The sequence below is a fragment of the Tenrec ecaudatus genome, chromosome 17 (assembly GCF_050624435.1).
Source record: "Tenrec ecaudatus isolate mTenEca1 chromosome 17, mTenEca1.hap1, whole genome shotgun sequence".
In the NCBI taxonomy this organism is placed as follows: domain Eukaryota; kingdom Metazoa; phylum Chordata; class Mammalia; order Afrosoricida; family Tenrecidae; genus Tenrec; species Tenrec ecaudatus.
In genome coordinates this window covers 16,533,275-16,554,330 of record NC_134546.1, presented here as the reverse complement: position 1 = coordinate 16,554,330, position 21,056 = coordinate 16,533,275, and the positions used below count along the sequence as shown (strand labels likewise).

Here is a 21,056-nt window from a genome sequence, read left to right as displayed (position 1 = left end):
AAATCCCTTTTCAATCATTCCGATGAAGTCAATCCAGTCAAGACAGGGGAGTTGTTTTAGCAAATGTTGCTGGACTAACAGAATGTTTTGGGTTTTATTCCTATTTTTTTAAAATAAAAGAACCTCCGCCCTGTTCTCATTCCAAACATAAACAGAAAATTCATTTGAAATGGATCACAGACCTGAACATAAAATCCCGAACTATAAAGTTCCTAGAACACACTCTCAACCTTAAGATCGACAAGGGTTTCTTACAACACACACATACACACACAAATGCACTAACCAGGAGAACAAACAATTGATAAACACTTGAAATATCTGCTTAACAAAAGAAACCATTAAGACAATGAATAGAAAGGTCACTGATTGGGGGGAAATATTCACAGTAAGTACATAGATCTGGCAAATGAATTGATTCTGGAATATATGAAGAACTAAGTTTCAAACAGACACCTAATAAAAGATGATATATGAATGGTCACCACGCATATAAAAAGGGGCTCATTGTTGCTTATCTAGGAAATGCAAATCATAACCTTAATGAGATAATATTTCCCACCCAAGAAGATTCACAGCAGAGTTTTCACAGAACTATATCCACTCATTGTAGTGCCAGGCCGGACCACCTCAAATGTCCCTCAGCAGGTACATGGGTCAACAAAGAATTATAATTGAATGCTCAAAAGACTCACTGCCACAGAGTCAATTCCCATTCATAGCAACCCCCTGGCACAGGGTGGAAGTGCCCCAGGGTTTCTGAGACTGTCACTCTTTCCGGGAGTAGAAAACCTCCTCTCTCTCCTGCAGGGTGCCTGGCAGTTTCGAACTGCTGACGTGGAGGTAAGCAGCCCAGCAGGTAACCCCTGGGCCACCAGAGCTGCTTATAAAGAATTGCTCTTCAGCAATATTGGGACCACACAAATGAATCTCAGAAACATTATTCTGAGTGAAACAACCCATACAAGAAGTATGTATGTGAAGTTTTAGGGCAAACAAAGCTAACATATTATGCTAACGAGTATAGATCCATGGCCTGGGGCTGTGGGGTGAGAGAGATTTTTTGGGGGGATACTGACTGTATGAGGATACCTTGTGGGGTAGTGGTACCAGCTATATATACTTGTCACAACTCATGGCACGAAACACTTAGGATGTGTACATTCTCTGTATATAAGCCACGCCCCCATAGATCGTCACCCGGGAGGGTGCAGGCCTCAGCTGTGCAGGCTGACAGTGGCCTCTCAGGAGAGGCATGCGGTTGTTTGGAACTAAGGCTAATTCAATGGAACTCAAAGACCCATGTGGCTTTTGCCCAGCATCAGGGGAAAATTCATGCCAATCCAGGCATACTCCTTATGCAAAGAGAACTCTCTCTAGCTGGGTTAGCCTGTGTCCATGAGATACCCTGATACTGGCTCGTAGTACAATTGTCACTTTCATTTTAGAATCAAAGGCCCTCGAGGATGCGTCAACGGCCCCTGGATTTCATGTCCCCTGTTCAGAAGCACCACAGGCAAACCATCCTAGACTCAGAAGCCCCCACGGGTGTGCTGTGAGAACATTCATTCCTGTTCGCACCTGTCCTGTCACCAGGGTCTCACCGTGTCCCGGGCACCCTTGGCTCTCCTTGTGGGTCACAGCCAAGCTCACTTGTCGCCACGGCATCGGTTCTGACCCGGGTGTGTCCCGGTAGAACTGAACTCCAGAGGGTTCTCACTGGCTGATTTAGCGGAAGTAGATCACCAGGCTTTCAAGGTCTCCGACCGCCAATCTATCTGTGAGCAGCTGAGCATATGAACCGTTTCCCCCACCCAGGACCCCGATCACCCAGCAACAGACAGGCCCACGCCGCAGCCGCTGGGAGAACGATCCGTTCTCTTGGCAGCTGCTCAGCACCCGTGGAAGGAGCGCACCATCAGACGCCACTGAGAACACGGAGTCTGGCATCGGCTCTTTCCCTCGACGCTTTCCCAAAGAAGCTAATGTCCAGGCCGTCTTCCTACGCAGAATCTTGCTTGTGAGGCTGGAAGAGAGTCAACAGTGTAGACCCAAATGGGAGATTCAAGAACCAGAACCAAGGGAGCCGCCGTGAGCCAGGCTTCCAGATGTGCTACTTCTTTGCCTACAGCTCAGAGTTCAGGCATTACGAGCCAGGCCTTTCCCTTGGGCTCCAAAGCCACTGCGCCGCTACCACCGCTGCCGCCACCACCATCACCACCACCTATGTTTGCCCAGGAAAACGGGAACTGGGAAAAGCAGCTGAGCTTCCCTGCACACGCTTACACAGGCTCAACTCGGAGAGATCTAGACATGCGCAGGGACTACGCTCTGCACTCGTAACTGTCTCCTTCCCCTCTGACGCCTTCCGGGCCCTGCGGAGGTACACACTGTAGGTGGGCAACACCTCTCCCCCCCACCCCCCCACTAGTGACTCTCTCACTCCCCGGACACGCAGTCCTCTCCATAAGCCAAGCCGAGTCTGGCAGAAAGACACAAAAACATAACCGTGAAAGTGTCTCCTAGAGTGGATTAAAAAAAAATTCAAATTGGAAAATTGCTATTTCGGATGCAGCCTCTCCCACTTTTTCATTAAAAACCTCATGACTGCATGCGAGAGAATGGAAGAAACTCGTGAAAAAAAAAAAAAACAACAAACAGAACAAAAGCCTAAAAGTGGTCCGAGATCATGTGAGAAGCAAAGAGGAACTGCAATGTGTGGAAGGAAGGCGGCTGGAGCTGATGCGCAGGAGGCGTGAGGGTGGAACCCACCTCCTGCCAGCTCTGGAGGTCCAGGGGAAGCCTCCCTCCCCCACTGCAGGGAGGGGCTGGAAGATGGCCAGCCACCGGCTCTACTGCTATGAGATGCTGGGCAGTGGATCTGGACCCACACTGACCCCCTGGGACAGCTGTACTGCCCCCTAAGGTTTTCATCGCTGTAGCCCTTACAGGAGCAGACCGTCAGGCCTGTCCCCCACTGAGCAGCCAGGTGGACTTGAACTGGCCACCTTTCGGGTCACAGCCAAGCTCTCAATAGTTGCACCAATAGACCCACTGTCGTCAAGTCAATTCCAACTCAGAGAAACCCTATGTACAAAGGGAACAAAACATGGCTCAGTCCTGGGCCAACCTCACCGTCATACATAAGTTCCTGTGGCTGCCACTCTGTCACTTGATCTCATTGAGGCTCTAAGAATGATGTCCTTCTCCAGGGACTGGTCCTCGGAAAACATGCCCAAAGTATGCGAAGCACAAGTCTTGCATTCTTGCTTCTTGGGAGTGTTCCGGCTGTACTTTTGCCAAGCGAGACTTGCTCCCTGTGCTAGGAGTCCGGGGCACAGACATTGTGCTTTGCTGACCGCAGAGGTGCCTTTGCAGCCGTCCTCATTCATCATGCAGCTTTTGCACAACTGTGAGGTGACCGAACATGCCACGGCTGTCCTCAGAGGGACAACTTTGTGTGCCACATTCTTTAACTGCCGCTTCCATGGGCATATTGAGTCCTGGCCCCATGCACCCCCAGACTAGCCAAGAGACTGGGGAAACCATGGCAGATAGTAGACCAAGTGAAAGGTGGTCTGGGGCGAGAACCTTAGAAGAAATGCATGCTGGGAAGTATGGTTTCACAAAGACTGCTTTGGTTCAGAATTGACTGGAAAGCCTGGGCAGGTATTTGTACTCCCTTATATGAGACTTCCAGCCCAGAGACAGGATACACATAAGAAGCCTAAAGAACAGAAGCAATAGTAAAAGGTAGCAACATAATTAGAAGAAGGAGCTGTTTTTAATATAATCTATTGGTAAGTATTTATAGTTAATATTTATTACCTGCCATACTGCAGCGGCTACTATGAGTTTGGAAGCTCTGCTACTGTGTTTCCACTATCCATACAGTCAGCCAGTGTAGCAAGGCCTTAGTGGGGCCTCCACACTAAAACAGATGAGGCAGAAAGTCCTGGGGATCTACTTCGGAAAATTAGCCCATGAAAACCGTAGCTGCAACGAGGCAATCGATCCTGTGATGGGGCAACATTGGGCAGTGTTTTGTTCTGCGGTGCAGTGGACTCAATGGCAGTGACCTGTCTTTAATAACCTTGACCTGGAAATTACTTAACAATTGTCTCTAGATGAATAAATTCTCTAGAAATGTATTTGTTCTCATAAGTCAATACGAGCAGGCTCCTCCGTGCCCCCAGGAGACAGAGTGGTAACGACAGCAGGATTTTAAGAGCCACTTTCACGGTTGCCTGAAGAGCCCTGGTGGAGTAGTGATTACGTGTTGGGCTGTTAACTGCAAAGTCGGCTGTTCAAAACCACCAGCCGCTTCACTTGAGAAAGATGAGGCTTATGAGTAAAGAGCTACAGTCTCAGAAACCTAAGAGGACAGTTCTGCCCTGTGCTGTTCTAGGCTCACTAGGATCCAGCATCCACTCCATGGCAGTGAGTTTGGTTTTAGAGTTTGAGGAGTGCTCAGGAACTCTGGTGGCCCGGCAGTTAAGCACTCATTTGCTTACTGCAAGGCCAGTGGTGCGAAACCACCAGGGGAAGAGAGAAAACCTGGCAAAGACAAAGGATGCTACGTTCACCAATCCCATGGCAGTCTACTTCTGTCAAGAGCACAGCATTGGACAAGCTGTGGATAATTCTACTCTGTTCTACAGGGTGACAGCGAGTTGACGGCATGTTTGGTTTTTGGTACCTGTATATGGCCTGAATGAAGGGTGTCCAGGCCTAAAGGAATCTGGTATTCCACCTTCTCACATCCCAGGAACTCTGGGAATGTGTCTTGCCCCAGGGTAGAGACACACCTAGACCTGGGTCCCAGAGGGAAACCAGAGAACAGCCTCAGGAAGGTGTACCCAACCCGCTCGAGTTGAGAAGAACCTGGAAGAGACAGACAAGGCTCCGCACACAAATCCCAGCGTCCTCTTTGCGCCCCCCTCATCGGGAGCAGAACCCGTGAACACACACCGTGCTGAGTGCTCTGGGGCGGTGCTTCTGAAAGTGAGGTTTTCCCGAGCAGCTGCATGTCGTGGTGATGCCTTAGGCTGCGATCCACACGGTCGGCAGTTTGAAACCACCAGCAGCTCCCCAGGAGAAAGATTGAGCTTTCTACTCCCATAAACACTTACAGGCTCAGAAAACTCTCCAGAGGGTTGCTATGCGTCAGCCTTGACTCAATGGCTGTGAGCTTGCACTGTTATCACGCTGGAAAACTGGGCCCGACCCCAAGACTACAAAGGAAGTAGTCCTGGTGGCCCAATGGTTACAGCTCTCAGCTGGGGCCCAAAGGTCAGCAGTTTGAACCCTCTAGTGGCCCCACAGAAGAAACAAACTTGACTATCTGCTCCTGTGAAGAGTACAGCCTAGAACCCCCAGGGGGCTGTTCTCCCCAACTAACAGGGTTGCTCTGAGTCAGAACCGACTCACACAGAACAGCGCCCAGGTGATTCTAATACGCTCGCTCTCAAGTCTGACAACCTCTTCTCCACGGTAAAGGTCCCAGGTGGTGCAAACTAGCTCTCAGCGACTAGCGAAAGGTTGGAGGTTCCAATCCAGCCAGTAGCACGACTGAAGGAAGATGAGCTCCTTCTAAATACGAGAAGCCGACGGTGTGCAGTTTTAATGCTGAAGCACTCTGGGCAACTCGTTTGGCTGCTTTGTTTGTTTGATTCAAGGGTAAGGCATCTACAGTCCAACTCTCAGATGCCTAAAATGTCCCCAGACCACCTTGTGTCCATTTCATAAGCAGATATTGCCGGTCAACAGTTTACTTCCATACAAGTGAAAGGGAGGTAAATGGACAAATCATTATATTAATGGAAGAGAGGTTGTAACATTAAAAAAATCTGCGTAAACATGACTCAGGAAATGGCAGTGCCCCAAGAATTATGTAAACAGTAAGGTTCTAAAACCGCCCCACTGCAAGCACACATTACTTGGTCGGGCCTACATTAAGCTGTCTTTCCGCACGCGGCAGCTGGTGCAGGATCGATGAGATCACTCCACACAGGCTGGAGGCAGCAGCAGGGGCTCAGGCTTACGAGCAAGTTCCCATCCCTGCTGTGTGCGTTCAGGCCTCGGGCCCACTTGAGAAGTAGTGAGTTCTGGAAAAATACAGGGATAGCATTGGCTTCCGCAGAGGATTTCTGGGAAGACTAGCAATCCCAAGAGCCATGCTCACCGTACCCTCCTTACTGGTTAAGAGAGGCTCCTTGCTGGTTGAGTCCAAAGGGGTCCGTACTAATAGAGAATAAAACGGCTGGGGAAAGTTCCCAAATTTTGTTGGTGCGGTGTCGGCTCTGCACCCTGACTCATATAACACCGACTCATATGACACCCCTTGGGCACAAAAGAACTAAACGATGCCCACATCTGCTAAGTTCCTTATTGTGTCTTCCAACACAGGGAGCTAATCTTCCAACACCATACTGGACAGAGTCCATTGAGAACCGAAGAGTTTTTATTCGGTTTTCAGATACAGGTTGCCAGCTCTTTCTTCCTCACCAATCTTGGTCTAGAAGCTCCCTGGAACTGTCCCACAAGAGACGCTGCCTATGTGGGTTAACACTGGTGGCAGAATGGCCAGCATCGTGGCTGCAGGCAAGATGCCACCTTATGGCAAACTGGCCGTGGTCTCCAACCTGAGGATGCACCAAAACACACCCGGAGAGGTTTTAGAAATACCAGATTTGGGGACCCGGGACTCTGAGCCTAAGTCTGTCGTGGGTGATGGGGCTGAGCGACCACTCCGCATCCTTTTCAGCCTCGTCCACCCCCAGACCAGGCTCTGGTCCTCACGCAGATGGCCTTCGGACCTCAGGTCGAAAGCGAGCGGCTGTGCGTGTCCCCGCTGGCATGCCAGATGCTCCGGCAGTCCTTACTTAAATATTTACCTGGCCCTGCCTCGCACTAGGCTGAGCGGGAGACACGGTGGTGCAGGAGACATGACCTTGCTGCCACGGAGCGTGTAACTCAGGAAGAGCAACAAAGCCGGCTAGCATCTAATCCCATGGGCAGAAGCAGCAGGTGGGACGTGTTAACACAGCACAGCCCCTGGGAGTTCCAAGGAGCTGCCCCTTTGCCTGAAGCAGGTGGGATTTCAATAGGGAAAGTGTTTTCAGGCAGAGCGAATGCTCAAAACACTACAGCCCTCTCTGAATCTAAGTGGCAGGACATTTGGAAAAGCCCTTTGTTGGCCGTTGGAGTTTGAGGGCTTCCCGAAGGCGGCAGGGAGATACAAGGTGGAGGAATTTTTCACAAAATGAGTCACTTGGTGGCAGGCCACGCTTGGCGGTTGCGTTAAGTTTTCCAGGCTCTGGGGAATTGTATGTTTCCTCAGGACAGTCCTAGTGAGCACCCACTATGTGCTCGGTACTGTGCGAGGCCAGAGGACGGGCATGGGGGTGCTGCGTAGCCCTCTCTTCAGTGCAGCTCAGTCCCGATGGGGCAGAAAGGCATGTCATTGGGACAAGACAGTGGGACACGTGTCCGACGGCAGAAGCGCGGAGCCAGGGCATTTGGGAGGGGCCCTCAGGCAGTGGGTTGGGTAAGAAGACGCCTCTCTGCTAAAGCTTGGAGTCCTTCAGGAAGTGGCCAGTATTCGGACATAGGACGGGGAGGTCTTGTTTCTCCACGGCTGAATCTCTGCCTTAATTCCTTCCTGGTATTGAACACTTACCCTTTCATTTAAGGAAACACTTTTATGAAGCCACTGGGCCATACACTGAGACCGGTGCCAAAGAAACCAGGGATTTACAATCCAGGGCGGCGACTCTTAATCTAGGATCCTTGGACCTCTTGGACCTGTGCCCCAGAACTGACTTGCCCTGGCGCCCACAGGCCTCCTGAACATGGCCTTCATTCCCAGTGGGAGCCCGTCCCCTGGAACCAGCCAGCCCTGAGCCTCTGCAGTGCCCTGGTCTTGCTTCCTCATTCCTCTGCCCGTTAAGTCCTTTTGTGCCAGTCCTACCCTTAATGTAAAGGTGCCCCCACCTTCCCGGAAGCAGCCTCTGACCTTCCAGCCCGGAGTGGGGAAATCGGGGGCCCCTTGAGCATCCCACGGCAGTACGTGCAAAGGGTACCAAATCACCTATCGCGAGATCTTGTGCTTTTGATTTGTGGATTTCCTGGAGAGCTCTGTGTTTCCTGCTTGAATTCCTAGCACCTATCATGTTGTAAAAGTAAACGAACCTCTGTCCCCTGGACAGGGACCATTCACCTCACAGCCAAGGACAGCCCTGTAGTGCACAGTCCCACTCTGACACACATGGTTTCCCTGAGTCAAAATTGATTCCGTGTTAATGTTGGGGTGTGTATATTCATTTTTGTTTCATTTTTAAAGAGTGGGGGAGTAACTTTCATCGTAGCTAGTCCCTGAAGACCCTCCCCTCCCCCCACCGCAAGGTGTTGAGCTGCGTCCTCAGGTGCGGCTCTGAGCCTTGCTCCCATCAGAAGGGGTACCAGAATCTTGCTGTAGCACACCGAACAGCTGGAACCACCCAGGTCAACCCAAGCTCATCTTGATGCAGATTGTACTTCTTCTCTGAAAGGGTCAGCTCCATCTAACACTGCCTGCTTGGGCCACTTCCCCATTTTAACCCATGAGGACATCCAATAAGGTGCTCTGCAGGTCCAGGTGAGGTGAGCGGTTTAAATCCACTCTTTGTCTCTGTAGTTGAGATCTGTTTTCCTAAGATTAGAGCCACCAACACCCTGCAGGGCATGTGACTCAACATTACCAACAAAAACAACAGGCAGTAAAAACAGAGTGTGTCAGAGCACGGGATACAGAATCAGAGGCCCAAGATCAAATCCTCACACTGTCATTTGCTGATGTGAAACCTTGAGCCAATTGTTTACCCCCCTGGTGCCTCCGTTTCCATATCTGTAGAATGGGGGTGATAATAAGAGCACTCATAGAGGTGACAACAGCAAGCCAGGTACTCACTCAGCCAGGCTCAGGGCTTACTCATGCCTGTGGCATGGAAGTTCCAGCACATGGAGGGAGACCAAGCCTCTGGTGAGTTAACAAATGGGACCCAGGCTCTGAGCCTCTCGGTGTCCCTGACCTGTGGTAACTGCTAGGTTTTCTCAGACAGCCCTGCCCCAGCAGGTCTAGCCAGTCAACAGGCCCTGACTTATCCCATCCACCTGCACTCTCCATCTGTAGCTAAAGCAGCGCCGGAAACCAGTCAGATCATTTGAAAACAGCACTTTCCCCACCATGCGATTTCAAGCTCCCGACACTCGTTTGGAACAAGCCGAGATGCAGATACCACACAACTGCACGACTCAACTAAAGTGCCCGGCCAGTGAGCACTGGTTACTTTAGCTCCATGGAAATGGGACCAGAAGTGCATCTCTTTCCTCTTCGTACACAAATCAGAACGCATATTATTATATGCTAATTTCAAGGTTGGAGAGTTTATTTGCTCATTGATTATTCCTCATTTCTGTCTTCTTGTCTCTCTCCGCAGTGTTAAATGGGCATGTGGGTATCTGTAACTCTATTTAACAAATTAGAAGATAATATACAAACATGATAAAACTTCAAGCAGACCTTTAACTTGACACCCGCAAAGGCAAACATTATGATAATGTTCCCGTGTGTCCTTCCGGAAGTATTTAATTATGGGTTTAGGGAACGGCTGCGAATACCTTGAAGCTATACGAAAAACATGAAACGTTTATGGGGTTTTCTTTTCTTTCTTGAGAGAGGTTCCATACCTATAATCAGACTCTCAAAGGGAACGGTGGCTTCAACAAGGGTGAGGACCACGGAACTGCAGAGACCCAAAACAGCAATGACTGAAGCTGAATGAAGCTAAGCAGAGCCCAGTCTCCCAGGAATGACTCAGAGGGTCTACGTTAGGGGCCAAGTGTCAAAACTCACAACTGACCCTCCAGGGCAGAGTAGAACAGGCCCAGGGGCCTCCCAAAATGATCACTCTTTACAGCATCAGACTGCCAGATCTTTCGCCCTCACGGTGGCTGGTGGGTTGGTACCGCTGACCTTGCAATTAGCAGCCGGATACTGGGTCACCAGGGCTGCTTCGGTGCTGGTTATACACCAGGTTCATATCGCTAAAGGACCTCCTCAGAAGGATTTGTTCCTCGGTCACCATAGGGCCCGTCTAAGCTAGCTTTAGGTACTAATCTAATGTATTACACTTCCAGTGGGGAAGTGCCCACACTGAGAGAAGCCCACGCAGTGCAGGTTTGCCAAAGGCCACTCTGGGTGCCTCCTGCCAGGTCCCATGTCAGGCTGTTCAGGCTCTCCATCGTTTCAAGGCCACAAGGGTTGATGGGAGATTCTGGTGAGGGAGAGTGGAAGGCTGGTTTGTTTTGCCCACCATAGTTTACAGTCTGAACATCTGCCGGGATGTGTCCCTTCTGCTGCTTATTGACACGGCACTCTGGGTTCTGTGTCAAGGGTGATTCATTGACCGCAAGCAACTTGAAACTTCAAAAATAATTAGTCAAAGGTGGCGGTTCAGGTTGCCATAGCAAAAGGTCTCTGTCCAGTTCAAAGGCAATCCAATAGGAACAAATGAGTCCCATTAAGGCCACGGACAGGCCGTAGGGAGAAGCGCTACATTCTTACGGAAATTCATCTGAATGTAGCAATCCACTTCAATCTCAAAGAGTGCAAAACACCAACCCACAACATCCTTGAGCAAAGCTTTGCGTATTAAGCGGAGTAAGGGTTGAGAGTGCGATCACTCGGGGATGCCTGCTCCCGTGTAAAGAGTCGGGGTCAGTTCAACCCTGTCCTATGTAGCCAGTCTCTTTCAGTCCGAATGGCTGCGCGCTTGGAGCCATTGTTTTCAATAGGGTTGCTATAAGCCCTGGTGGAGCAGTAGATAAAGCACTCAACTTTAAGCAGAAAGTTGACAGGCCAAACCCATCAGCAGGTCCACATGAGAAGGATGTGGCAGTCTGTCCAGCCTTGGAACCATGGGGCAGGTCTACTCTGTCCTACAGAGTCACTGTGAGTTGAATCCGACTATACGGCCATGAGGCTAGTTTGGGTTTGGTTAGTGGGTGGTTAAGAGGCAGGATCGGCTCCATAGCAACGGGTCCCCTGCACACCATGCCCACTGTAGTGTTCCCTTTCCCATCTCAAAAGCTCCAGTTCTTTCTGTCATCCCTGTGCTTCATCTGTCTGCTTAAACTGAGGCTTGATAAGAAGCGAGTGGGAGAGCAGAACACATTGGACCACGACTTAGCTAATCAGCCAGGAAACACAAGCATCCATCCCAAAGCCCTATGAACCAAGCGCTGATGAGGGCCCAGTAAAACCATCAAGGTTCCGAATTCCAGCCTCAGTTTATACAGGGCCTGACCTTGACAGCTGACCACCGCTTGGGGCCTTGGAGGCCTCATCTGCAAAACAAGGTTAATGGCCTTGGGTTGACCTGAAGACGGGTGAGGGCAGCGGCTGCTACTAAAAGGCACTTCAGGGTAGACAGTGCTTATGCAACCGGAAGCCACAGTGGCCCCAAATACCGAGAGAGCAAGCCCTCTGGGCTAGGGCTAGGCGTAGGGCGAATTCCGCCTCAAAGTCTGAGCAAAATGTCCTGCGCCTTTTTGTTGTATATAAAAAAAGGTACATGAATTTGGGATTCTGCTCCAAAATAGATCTGTGATCGTTTTCGTATAGAAAGAGGCCTAGCTCTACAGACAAATTGGATGGAAACAAAGGTAAGGCTGTGCATAAGCAAGGGAACTGGCTACAGGGCATGAGATGGCATGTGTTAAACACTCAGTTGCTTTCAGAGAAAAATGATCCCTAACCAAATGGAACAACATTTAGGTGCGAAAACTCATAGATGCCCTTGATCCAGTGAGGGGGTGTGTACCCCCAGGTGAGACCTACTCAGACAGCAGGGGTTCTGACCTTAGCCAGACAGGGCTGTGGGAAGTTAGCTGGTCTCGAGTCAACTGCTCTTCCCTGCCCTCTTCCTCTCCTGGTTTTCACCTCTTAATTGCCTAGAAAATACAGACGAGGCTTTCTACTCCCATAAAGAATTATAAACTAAGAAACTCACAAGGGCAATTGTACCCTGTCGGGGTGAGTCAGACTCGACTTGAAGGCAGTGAGTGAGTGGTGAGTTAGAATGGCCTCAAATGATGGCAGTGAGTTGGGGTTTTTTGGTTTGGGTTGTCTGAGAATACAACTTCCAAGTCTGATGATTTTTCTGGAACATACAAAATAAGGTCACTAATGCTATACTAAGGAGCCCCGGTGATGCTCTGAGGTAGCACGCAATGGCCTGCTAACTACAAAGTCAATGGTTCAACTCCACCAGCCACTCTGTGTGCCAAAGCAGAGGCTGTCTGCTCCTGTAAAGATCTGCCGTCTAGGAAGCCCTCTATAAACCTGCAACAAATTGGGGAGAGGGGGCACTTAAAGTCAGACCAAGAATTAAAACTCAATAGCCTTTTTGGCCCCGGAAGTCTCCAGCTGGCCATCGACAGCCGACCTTCAGTAACAGATTCTCAGGGTCCAAGCACTGCTTTATCCCGGAACCAACAATGCGGTTGTAAGTTTTTTAAAGGGCGAAGGAAAGAAAACAAGTAAACCTTAGCCAAGTCAGCCTGGGTAGATCCAGAGCTCAGTCTTTTCTTAAGGTCCGAGCCCAGCACAGTGCCTGGCACAGGTGTGTAATTCACTGCTGTAGTCTGACTGCGTCCTAAGCGGTGTAGGGCGGTCTTTCTGGACCGTTCCTGTGGGTGGAGGCCGTGCTTGTCCCCTAGAAGCCAGTCCCTGGCCGGATGAGGACTCCCAAACCACACCCCGATTACCCTTCTGGGCGCAGCACGCTTGCAAGGTGCCTGGGGTACCCCCTCTCCCAGCACCCCTCTCCAGGGCCGGCAGCTCCTTACCAATCGGCGCCGGGGAAGCGTGCAGAGCCGTGTCCTCCGAAGTCGCACACCCTCCTCCCTCCGGGCTGAACGGGTTTTTATCTCGGCCGGGCCCGGCCCACTTTGGGTGGAGACAGAGTCCGAGTTCTTGTCCCTGTGCCCACGGGACCGGAAAATCCCTCCCAGGGCGAAGCGCACCTGGCGCCTCCCGCCCCGAACGGGCCGCAACGCTGGGCTGGGAGTCGAGCCGTGGGGTGCTCCTCGCACCAGCGGCCAGTTCTGCCTGGCACGCTCCCTTCCCGGCCGCCCAGTGCCTCCGTCCCGCAGAAGCGAGGAAGTTTGACTTTAGGGTGCTGGGCGTCCCGCCCCGTGTGCGCATGCGCGGACCATTCCCAAACGCCCGACCGCGCCCGGCAGCGCCCAGCCCGGGGTGGGGGGCTGGTGTCCCGCTGCAAATCCGAGCTTCCTCCCCGGGAGCTGCGCCCCCCCCCCCCACCTCCCCGCCACCTCGCCCTCCCCCTCCAGCTCCCACCGAGCTCTTGGCCCGCAAAGGAGAAAAAGAAAGCGCAGGCTCACAATCCTACATCTCCGCGTCCCCTTTCACATGGAAACATACATTCCAAAAAGTTTCCTGCGCTTCCACTCCCTTCCGGGAAAATGGCTTTTCATTTACGCCCTTAGGTGCTCAGCACACGCGGGGCCTCTTTGAGAAGAAGAGTCTGTTTTTCTCTCCACCGATGCTTTATCACGGGTCTCTATGAAGCCGGCACCAGCAGATGTGTGTTGCCTGTCACTACAGTGGTGTCCTGGTCATGCGTTGGGCGGCGATCCGCATGGTTGACAGTTTGAAACCGCCAGCAGTTTTGGGGGAGAGAGCCAGCCCGTAAATAGTTACAGCCCTGGAAACCCAGGGGTGGGTGGGTCACTGTGAGCCAGCACTGACTTGATGGCAGTGAGTTTGATTTCTGTGTGTGTGTGTGTGTGTGTGTGTGTGTGTGTGTGTGTGTGTGTGTGTGTGTTTGGAAGTCAGGGAGCCCTGGAAGCATCCTGGTTACACATGAAAAGACCAGGCTTTGTGTTCAGTGATCAGAGAAGTCAGCGGTCTAATAAAAACACTGCACCTTTGGCGTCACTGGGTATCTAAGAGAACAACCTCAGAGCCATAGGAGTCCACCGAGACTGTGGTTAATTCGCTTCCCTAATTTCCCCTGGTTAATTTTAAGCAAAGACAAGTTACAGCAGTCAGGATTAGAAACCCTTACACCTAGGTGGTACTAAGATTAAGCACTGGACTATTGGCTTATTTAAAGGGTAAGCAATAGAATAAAATAAAATAAGGATAACTCATTTTCTCAGAGTGGGAAGCATTTGCATCCCTTAAAAATAAAAAAAGCACACACACACACACACATCCATACATCCGTCCTCAAACTCACAGCCTTCGAGTCCATGCTGACTGACAGTCACGCTACAGGACAGGGTAGAACTACTCCTATGGGTTTCCGAGACTGGAACTCCTTACGGGAGTAAAAAGCCTTGTCTTGTTCCTGTGGAGTGACTCGTGGTTTCAAACTGCTGACCTTGCAGTTAGCAGCCCAGCTTAAAGCCACCAGTCAAACCAAAAATCTGACTTGGCAAAAGCGCGTTGCGTCTCCCCTCTCAGAAGAAAGGCCCTCTGGTGAGTTTGAGGGCTAACTTCAGGGAGCGTAAAATAAAGTCAGCCACTATTGCCATTGAGTCATCTGACTCACAGGGACCCCACATGCGTGTGTCAGAGCAGACTGCCCTCCAGAGTGTTTGTCAACAGCTGATGTTTCAGTAGTACGCCACCAGGTGTTTCTTCCAAGGCACCTCTGCGTGGATTCAAACTGCCAACCTTCCAGTAAGTAGCTGAGCGCGAAGAACAACCAGGGATAAACCCCTAGGTTCTTCCTGCTCCAGTACTCCTGTGGGATCAGGGGAAGGCTACCTTTCAGGAGAAATCGCATCTTTGCTCGGCTTCCTCCTCTGCTCACTCCCACCTCTCTCATCTACTTAACAGCGTTCTCGAGAGATGCTCCCTCGTTAAGGCACTTGCTCGGCCTTCCGCTTCTAGGGAGCATGGGCTAAGGGTATTTTAAAAATTAATGTAGTTGTTGAAATTAAAGACTCAAAGAAGCCTTTCAATTAAAGATAGGAAAATTAACCTCTGAACTTCCCGGTTCTCTCTAGACAATCTCATGAAAGCGATAGTCTTTTTTTTTAATTCTTGCCAGAAAGAGGGAGCGGGGGCAGAGAAAACAGAATTTTGGAATCTGGAAATGACAGGCCATCATTGAGTAGAGGCCCTGAGGAAGCTGACTCCTAAAGGCGGGCGTGGGGAAAGCAGACAAGCGGCATCATTCATCCCGTAGGACTCCTCCAGATACACAGATACTTGCTCTCTCAGGCATTGCAGACACTGGTGTAGGGACAGGAGTCAATGGTCCCCAAATGACCACACTTCCATTGAGCAGGCACTTGCAGTGTGTCCCTCCTCCCCCCACCCCCATAGCCAGGGCCCATGGCATAACCAGAGGCCTTCTAAATGCTTCCTCCTCCATCCTAACGGAATACACAGACTTGGCCAAGAGCCCCAAGTTTCTGGAATGCGTTCCAGCAGGTGGGTGTCATGGTGTCAGCGGGGTCCCACCTCATTTCAAACTTGGCAAGGGCTTCCCCAGCATGACTCCCTTCGGCAGAGACTGTCCTGTCCAGCCAGCCACCAATGTGCCGCTGTAAGCAGTTCTGCTTCCCGGGTCCGTAAGCCACTCCTTTCCCCATGCAATTAAAAAGATGGCTCTCCGATAAGTCCTTAGTTCTTCCATCTCTCAGCACCTATAGATAGAGAGAGTCTCTCCTCCTCTTGGGGTTGAGTTCCAACAAATGGCTGAGTCTGAAGAGGAGGATTTGTCTTCAGTGTGTTAAAAAAACAAAATCAAAAACCCAAACAGGCTGCTCCTCAGTGCTGTACAACTGCCACCGACCCACTGTTAGGGCCGAGATGGAAGCCTATTCCCCAGAGAGGAAACAGCGCGCTTAGCAACACTCACTGCCTAGGCAAGGACCCCCAAACATAGTGACTCAAAGCAGCATCCCCTGTGGTGCTATTGGAAGTCACTCACTCGGGATGTTGGCAGGCAGGCTTAGAAAACCAGAAAGCCTTGCCTTTACTTCACTGTTTTGGGGCAGGGCTAGGAGGGACAATTCTTCTGTCCCATGTGGTATCAACAAGCCAAGTATTCTTGCAATGAGGGAGTACTTGAGTGGAGGCCCAATGTCCTTCTGCACATAGATCTATTTCTCCATCCTCATGTATAAATATATTTGCATATATACATGTTTTTACCTAGCCCTCTATAAATGTCCTTTGCCTTCCAGCTCGTTCCTCTATTTCTCTTGACTTTCCTCCTGTCCCACTATCATGCTCAGTCCCCACCAGGGTTTCAGCAGTTCCTCTTTGTTACATTACATTGATCATGGCCTACCAGGCCTCCCACACCCTCCTGACCACCAATTTGGATCACTTGTTGTTCCCTTGTCTCTGGGTTTGTTAACACCACTACCTTTCCCCCACCTCCCCGTCTCCTATGTCACCCCAGAAATGTCAGCCCATTGTTGTTTCCTCCAGATTGTTCATCCAGCCTATCTTATTTAGACAGACCTATGGAGATAATAACATGCACAAAAACAAGACAGAACAAAACCAAGCAACAATATACAACAAAACAACAACAAAACAATGACAAAAAAACAATAAAACAAAACACAACAAGAAAGAAGAGCTTGGAGTTAGTTCAAGGACTGTTTGTTGGCCTTTAGGAGTGTTTTCCAGTCCAGTCTGTTGGGACACCATGCCCTGGCCCCAAAGTCCACCTTCAGCATTCCCTGGGGACCTCGCCACTCCATTCCCTTGCTGTTCTGTTGCACCCCCTTAGTGTTTTGCCTCAGTGTGGCAGGATCAGTTAGGGTGCAATTCCCACACTGTGTCTCTGGTGTTGTCCTCTGTAAAGCTATGGGTCAGTGAGGGACGTCATGCTCAGAAGCAACAAAGCCCACATGGAAGAAGCACACCAGCCTGTGTGATCACGAGGTGCCGACGGGATCAGTTATCAGGCATCAAAGAACAAGAAATCATATCATTGTGTGCTCACCTCCCTGATATGATTGCTGAAGACAATGAGTATATAAGCAAATGTGGTGAAGAAAGCTGATGGTGCCCAGCTATCAAAAGATATCGCATCAAAAAAAAAAGATATCGCATCTGGGGTCTTACAGGCTTGAAGGTAAACAAGTGGCCATCTAGCTCAGAAGCAACAAAGCCCACATGGAAGAAGCACACCAGCCTGTGCGATCACGAGGTGTCAAAGGGATTAGGTATCAGGCATGATCAGAACAAAAAGTCTTACCATAGTGAATGAGGGGGGGAGTGCACAGTGGAGACCCAAAGCCCATTTGTAGGCCACTGGAGATCCCCTTGCAGCGGGCTCTCGGGGAGGAGATGAGCCAGACAGGGTGCGACGTAGCAACGATGAAAAATACAACTTTCCTTTAGTTCCTAAATGCTTCCTCACTCCCCCACCCCCGACACACGCACACACTATCGTGATCCCAGTTCTACCTTGCAAGTCTGGCTAGACCAGAGAATGTACACTGGTACAGATAGGAACCAGAAACACAGGGAATCCAGGGAGGATGATCCCTTCAGGACCAGTGGTGTGAGTGGTGATACTGGGAACGTAGAGGGAGGGTGGGTTGGAAAGGGGGAACTGATTACAAGGATCTACATGTGACCTCCTCCCTGGAGGACGTGTAACAGAAAAGTGGGTGAAGGCAGACATCGGAAAGGGAAAGATATGACAAAATAATAATTTATAAATTATCTAGGGTTCATGAGGTAGGGGGGAGTGGGGAGGGAGGGGGAAAATGAGCAGCAGATATTAAGGGCTCAAGTAGAAGGCAAACATTTTGAGAATGATGATGGCAACAAAAGTACATATGTTCTTGACACAATGGATGTATGATGGATTGTGATAAGAATTGTATGAGCCCTAATAAAACGATTTTTTTTAAAAAAGCGTTACAGTCTTGGAAACCCACAGGGGCAGTTCTACCCTGTCCTATAGGGTCACCATGAGTCAGAATTTGGTAGTGAGTTTGCCTTGGTTTGGAAGTCTATTAAGTGCGCAACAGCATTACGAAAGAGTTTAACATACTGTCAGAATTTCTAAATGTGATCCAGAGACAGGAAGTGAACACCGTTGTTCTGAAAATGGCAACATCAGATGGACTTACCACAAGATTGACACAAACCTTTAATTTCTAAAAAACACAATACCTGTGAAGCGAAATAAAGTGAAGCACAATAAAATGGGATGTGCCTTTTTTCATACCACACTAGAAAACTGCTCGTTTACCTGACGTCTAAATGGATGGGCATCATGTATTTTGTCTAGGAATTCTAAGAAGGAAATCAGTAATTCTGGCAGAGAGCTCTCTGTGGATTTACATGTGGCGGCTGGACAAATGGGAATACGATCTGGGATCGCCTATCACTGCTTCAGCCAAAGACAGAGACCGGGTTGTTTCGAGAAACTGTAGAGACAGAACGAAAAGGTGGAGTTTGCTACCTCCAAACTACTTCAAAATAAAACTTCAAGGAGAAAATAATAAGAATATAAAATAAAAATAAAGAGTAAGAAAGAAAAGACCGCCATCAATATTTAAAAGGCTAGAGAAGAAATTTCTATCGTGGAGCAAGTGAGAAATACGTAAAGCCTTGACTAAATTCAGGTTGGGTCAAGAGGGAGGTCAACTGACCAAGTATCATATTAGACCATGGTTCAGTCCACCATAATCAAGTTTACAATAATCCCTGTTGGATAGTAACGCTGTTCAAAGATCCCTCGCCTAGATTCAGAGGGGTCTGCTGGAGGCTTAATCTGACTAGATGCTCTGCTGATGGATGGGGGCGCCCACTGCCCTCCACAGCTTCTACAAAGTGGGTGTTCACATTTAAGCACGGATATTTTCCCCTGTCATACTTGGATTTTGTTATTGTCATCTCTGGATCCCACAGGCTGGTGTGCTTCCTCATGTGGACTTAGGTGACCCCTCACTTAGATGGCTGCTTGATTGAATGCCAGCCTTTATGACCCCAGACACTATACCAGGTGATAACTGGGCACCATCTGCTTTCTTTAACACACTTTGGTGTAACGCCCTTATCTTCAGGGATCATTTCATGAAGGCGAGTATAAAGCAGGGGAAGAACAAACCATTCTTGGATTGGCACTAGAGTTAAGTGGGAGCCCAGACTTCATCTGCTTGTCCACAGGTTATGAACAATTCTGGTTTACTTTTGCCCATCATTTGATGACAAAAACAAACCCCACAAGAACAACAACAACAATAACTAAAACAGACTAAAGGCAAAAAAAATAATGAAAAACCAAAGTAACAACAACAAAAAAGAAAAACATTGTCAGTTATCCCGCTGGGGTATAAGGTGATTACACTGAGAACACCAATAATTTTTCCAATGGCACAGAATGTAAGAGACTGTTGATATGAGGAGTTTATGCAAGCATGGTCCAACTTTGAGCTGCAGTCCTTGAATTGTGGCTTTGTACCGATGGATTTCTTAATGGATTGAGCTCTGTTGACACTAAGCATGGGGATTGGTGCTAGCGGAAAAATTCCTGTATCAATCCTTATAAGTGCAGATTTCGGCTAACAGTAAAACCTGTTTTGTTGATGCAAAGAGAGCATTGAGGCATTACATATGTGGTGACTCTGGGTCCCCTTTCATTGGATACTTACTAAGCCAAGGGTCACAATCAAGGTCTAAGGGCTGCCATCCCCACAGAAGACTGTAACTCTTTATGGAAGTAGAAAGCCTCATCTTTACCCTCAGATTGGCTAGTGGTTTTGAACTGTTCACTTTGTGGTTAATGGATCGGTTAGTGGTTTTGAACTATTAACTTCATGGGTAACAGCCCAATGCATAACCAATACACCATCATGGCTCCTTAGTAGATGATAGTATAGTGTATATGTAACTTTTACATCCACCAGGAAATCAAAAATTTGTGACTTAATTTATTATGGTACACACTTTATTACCATGGTTCAGAACTGAGCCCATAATATCTCCAGGTATGCCTCTTCATACACACTGGAAGTATATTCTAAATAGTGTATGAGAGATATTTATGCCAACAGCACATTTGTCACATATTTAATTCAAGTTTAAGCTGGGTTTCATATTTTCTTTTGCTATACCTGGAAACTCTACTCATTCTTAAATAAGAGCAAAACAACCAAACATCATTAGAATGCCCCACTCACATGGGTCCTTTTTTTCTTCTTCAAATCACTTCATTAGGGGCTCGTACAACTCTTATTACAATCCATCCATCCATCCATTGTGTCAAGCCCCTTTGTGCATTTGCTGCCATCATCATTCTCAAACGTCATTAGAACTTAAGGCAAGGCTCTGGCTTCCAAAATAGACCCAGAGACATGCAAACAGCAACATAAAAGGAAACTTGGGAAGAAGCAATATATATGGAAGGAAGGAACTCTGCAAGATCTATTATTGATCTCTTTGGAGTAATGAGTGGTTACAATCATAAAAATAGAATAAACACGCCCACAACTATCAAGGCTGATTCTGACTCATGGCAGCCCCCACATAGCATTTCTGAAGCTGGAAACCTTTACAGGTAGCCTGGGCAGAGCACCTCAACTTTCTCCTGAGGAGCTGCTGGGGCGAGGGGGAGTAGGTGGGGGGTGGTATGCAGTCTATCTCTTACCTGACAATGCCAGTCAGGCTTTATAGAAACAGGCAATCATATTTTTAAAAAGGAATACTCTGAGAACCCAAAAGAGCACTTCTGTTTTTTTTCTTTAAAAAAAATAATTTTATTGAGAGTTTTTACAAGGCTTATTACAATCCATACATCAATAGTATCAGGGATATTTGTACATATGTTGCCATCATTCTTTTCTAGACAGTTACTTTCTATTGAGCAACTCTTCACACCCCCCACCCTCATGACCCCTTGATAGATTATAAATTATTTCCATGTCTCACATGTACCACTGTCTCCCTTCCCCCATGGTTTCTGTTGTTTTTTCCCCTGGAGGGGTGTGTGTGGCTGTGT

The 21,056-nt window shown here is 49.0% G+C and overlaps 1 protein-coding gene across 1 annotated transcript in view; it reads right to left on the bottom strand.

Moving 5' to 3' along the window:
- The window catches only part of ANXA4 (annexin A4), a 56,501-nt gene extending 43,279 nt beyond the window's left edge, over positions 1 to 13,222 (bottom strand). The window contains exon 1 of the mRNA XM_075535994.1: positions 12,892 to 13,222. The gene's annotated coding sequence lies outside the window, so the exon portion shown is untranslated. The remainder of the gene's footprint in view (positions 1 to 12,891) is intronic.
- Between the last annotated feature and the right edge of the window lie 7,834 nt (positions 13,223 to 21,056).